This window comes from Nematolebias whitei, chromosome 13, assembly GCF_014905685.2.
Source record: "Nematolebias whitei isolate Nwh7 chromosome 13, NemWhi1, whole genome shotgun sequence".
NCBI lineage: Eukaryota > Metazoa > Chordata > Actinopteri > Cyprinodontiformes > Rivulidae > Nematolebias > Nematolebias whitei.
The window spans coordinates 25,516,173-25,520,761 of NC_056510.1; the positions used below are offsets into that span (position 1 = coordinate 25,516,173).

The following is a 4,589-nucleotide window of genomic DNA, read 5'->3' on the forward strand; positions in this document are numbered from 1 at the left end:
TCAGAATGACACTTTTAGATATCTTGAATTAAGAAATGACGCGTAGGACCCGCGGCTGCTACTTAGCTGTTCAAACAGCTGCCTGCAGAATTTTGGGTGGCTGCAATGGCGCTAGCTGTTCTGGACAACATTGTTAGAAAATGCCACAACTTCCTGTGGCTATAGTGTTAGACAGTGAGGAAAATGGCTCAGTCTCTGCGCTGTTGTTTTTGTTCAGTTCCTGGTTGTTCTTGTGGGGCAAGAAAACCACCGTATCTGTCCTACCATGCTTTACTGCGCTCTCACAGCCTGCTTGAGTCACCATAATCAGTCAGTGTCTTACCTGAGAGAAGACTGACTGGCTTTTGGAGTTTTGTATGTGAATGTGAGGCCCATGTTTGTTTGTTTTGCAATTCTTAAGTATTATTCATATTTATTTTTGTTAATTTCATATTTATATTCCAGGTTGAAGGTGACAGTTGAGACTCGTGTAGTTCTGTTCCACAGTGTTTACTTGTAAACAAACCCAAGTGTCTTTTCTGTGTATAAATGATGTCCTTGGGTGAAAGTCCTAAGGTGGTGTTGCAGTAAGTTTATAAAATAAAAATAACATCCATACCCAAGCTTGTCACATGTATGTAAATTGTTCTAGTGTTACGTAGTTACCGGTAGATAGTTAATGTTTTGAATTATTTTAAACATTCTTCAATTAAAACACACTTGAGCAGCATACTGTACTGTTTTTTTATTTGTGGATTGATTCAGTTGAATTACAAGGAAAACAAGTGCAATTTACAATATCTAGTAAAAACAAAAAACATGTAACTATTTAAGTTAACATTTTATAACTGTACACTATAAATTGATAGTGGATTATAGATATTTTATCAAATTATGTAATTTCAAATTAAATAAATTGGCACATTTATGTATTTTTCATGAATAACTATTTACAGTATTTACATCTAAAAAGTTAAGTCTGGTCCTCTGGACATTCAAAAAAACAAAACAAACAAAAAAGAAGAAGGTAGAAATGTTTCGTCTTTCATCCGAAAGGCTTCTTCAGTCTGAGGTGCTGCTCAAAGTCAAAAGTCACTTTTATTGTCAAAAACTGCAACATGTACAGGACATACACAGGATTGAAATTACATTTCTCTCAGACCCCGGTGCAACAATAACCATTTAACATTAAAACATTTATTAAACATAAGCATAAAATGAAGTAATAAATGGTTCACACATTTACACATGGTTGTCAGCAGCAAACTGGTTGATCCACTCTGAGAAGGTGCTATTTAAGAGACTGAGCTGAAAACAGCACCTCAGACTGAGGAAGTCTCTCGGATGAGAGACGAAACATTTTTACTTTTTGTGTGTGTTTGTTTTGCTTTTTGAATGTCCAGAGGACCAGACTTAACTTTTTTAGATTTTCCTACCTGGATCATTGAGCAGCATCAGGATATAGTATTTACAGTGATTCACACAGCTTGAGACTGATTAAAAATATGAAGGAACAAAAGGGTGATTTATAAATTTTATGTTTCTTGCTGCATTGATATAAACACATGGATGAAGGTGTTGAAGTAAAACATGTCCAGTTTAGACTTCATCTGATCAATCAATCGATCATCAATCCATTCATCACACCATACCCGTTCAACAGTTATTGTTTAGTGTACCCCCTGATCATCTGAGCTGCCGGTGCTGTCAGCAGACTCCTCCTCTGCACTTCCTCTGTAAGCAACACGGAAAGTGGAAACAGCTAGCAGTAAGCCTTGGTTGTCGAAGCTGTACCCACGCAGGACATCTGGACTGCTCCCTGGTTCTGGCCTGTACTTCATGTGACACTTGCAAAGACTGAAGGTGCATAAGTTGACCGAGTGTGGGCACAAAACACATGTCGGGAAGACTATGCAGCATTGAAGGAAGAGCAGGAGGTCTGGAGCCATGTGGTGCAGAATGATGCTGCGCAGGACTTCTCAGGTGGACACTGGTGAGACCTCAGTGAGCCCTGTGGCACAGGACCAAGTCTGGATGGTACCAGCTCCAAAGCTGAGAGACCATCTCTAGGATAAGTGTGATAAGTGGTTGGGACTCCAGCAGGTGGTTTTTCTCCCGATGCCAGGATGTCAGGATCTGGAAGTGGTCCTACAAACACACGAGTGACAGAATCACAATAAGTTTTGACAAAGGAAACATGGACATAAAAACATTAACCCAAAGGTTATACCTGTGTAAGCTCTGTAAAGCGTGGAGTGCAAACATCTTTTCACCACAGTTTTGAGCTTTCGCACCACCACCACCTCGCTGGCAGGTTCAGGATGGATTCCCTTACAAGAAATAAACATAAAAATATGTCAAACTAAAAAATAAATAAATGTAAAGAGACAAGTGAGCAATTTTCTAGGACACAGTGGGACAGACTTGAGAGTTAAGATTTTTACTTAACTTGCAAATATTACTAATCCATAGAGGTTGAACCTGCATTTATTCATTACCTACAAAAACAAACAATTCTAAACAAGTTAGGAGAGAAAAATATATTTGACACAAGTAATATTGAGATTATGACAAATTTCACATGGCACTAATAATATACAGGTGGGAAAGTTATTACAGTTATTGTGATGAGAATCATAACCATCATATACTAAATAATGTAACAGAAAAGAATGTGTTCCACTCTTATTTTATTTTTTTACCTGTGTTCTTTGTCTGTGCCATCTTTGTAAATCTCTTGTGCGGGCCAGTACAGGAGGACCATTTGGCAGCTGTAGTTGGGAGTAGTGGGCAGTCTGGTAAAAAAAAAGTGCAACTACATGGTTACAAAAACCTTTACCAGCTGCACTTCTGCAGAAATAAGCCAACATTTATTTTTTCAACACACAGTGAGATCTAAAATAGATCTGTTTTTAGCACACACACACACATATATATAATTAATACTTGTTATAACATATTTAGCTTTAAACAAGTAATAGATTGTATAATAGATGGATTCACTTAACACATCAACTTACATATACACAGCACGCTACATACACATAAACATATGTTTGGCACTAATGGAACCTCATAAAAATATAATAAAAAATGTTATATCATGTCTGTCTCAAACACTCCAAATAATGTAGCACACTAAATTAGGCTTCTTTATTACGATGTTTATGCGCTTCATATGTTGTAGCTAACGGTTAGCTTGCTAAGCTACGTCTTTTCTTACCTTGACAGCTGTGGAGATTTTCTTCAAGGAAGAACTTTTATCCTTTCACGTTTATTAGTTCGAGAATTCGCCGCTGCGATTTCCTCCTCAGCAGCGAAAGAAAAGTTGGCAAATTAAGCAAAGATGTTGAAAAGAGAAACATTTCTCCTTAGTGCAAAGACTCGCAAAGCAGGAAGTGTCGGTTTCCGGTTGTCGTGAAAAAGACGTCGCAAAAAAAATCTTCTTGTTGCAGATACAATAAATAATCCGAGCTGCCGCGTTAAAAATCATGTTAAAAATACGAGCGTTGTGTTGGACTGACCTGATTTTGCAGATTATAAAATAAAAATGCTACAATGCTTTATGATTTTTCCGCCAAAATGCTACGTAAATCTGTGACGTTTTGACTAGTCAGAATAACAATTCAAGATATCTTGAATGTCATTCTGACTAGTCAAAATGTGAATTCAAGATATCTTGAATAGAAAAGCCGTCTACATGATAAAATATTCAAGATATCTTGAATTCATTTTGAGATATCTTAAAAGGAATTTTGACTAGTCATAAGTACAGTTCTAGATATCTTTAAGTTAGTTTTGCCTAGTCGTTATTTGCTTTCAAGATATCTACAATTTAATTTGCACTAGTCAAAACTTCATTTTTGATATCTACAAATACATTTAAGATATCTTGAATAATGACGTAATTTAAGATATCTTTAATTGTAATTATGACTAGTCAGAACTAAAAGTGAGATATCTTGAAAGCAAATAATGACTAGTCAAAATTAACTTAGAGATATCTAGAACTGTATTTTTGACTAGTCAAAATTCAGTTCAAGATATCTTGAATTGAAGCCTCCATACAACTCAATGGTAAATCTGACGTCATTATGACTAGTCAGAATGTAATTAGAGATATCTTAAATAGGTATTTTGACTAGTCAAAATGTAATTCAAGATATCTTAAATAACCAATATGTCTAGTCAAAACTCAGTTTCAGATATCTGGAATGTAAGCGTGGTGAATCCTATTTTATGTTAAAAGGGCTTGCCATAAGAGCACAAGATAATAAGACAGTGATAACAACAACAACAATACACATTCACAAATGATTCAGACAAATCTAAGTTTTTTTTATTGATTGTTTTACAATTGAAAAACAGTTTGTTATCCACTGTTGTCATCACTCTTTGTTTAAATCCAGGTCTCTCTTGTAAATGAGTCCTATTGGCTCACTGGGACTAACCTGTATCTATAAAGGTTGAATGAATATATAGATATACATAATGATTTATTCAACCTTTTATTTATACAGGTTGGCTTCATTGAGCCACAAAGACTCATTTACAAGAGACATGCTCCAGACAGAACAGTAAACAATGGCAATGATAAACTACAGTAAAAA

General features: G+C 35.7%; 1 long non-coding RNA gene across 1 annotated transcript; it reads right to left on the reverse strand.

Annotated features, from left to right (window-relative positions):
* Positions 1-1,506: 1,506 nt before the first annotated feature.
* Positions 1,507-3,393, reverse strand: LOC119419201. Its single transcript, XR_005187245.1, has 4 exons — positions 3,203-3,393; positions 2,682-2,774; positions 2,210-2,309; positions 1,507-2,127 (listed from the first exon to the last, which is right to left on the reverse strand). It is a non-coding gene; the product is annotated as an uncharacterized LOC119419201 (long non-coding RNA).
* Between the last annotated feature and the right edge of the window lie 1,196 nt (positions 3,394-4,589).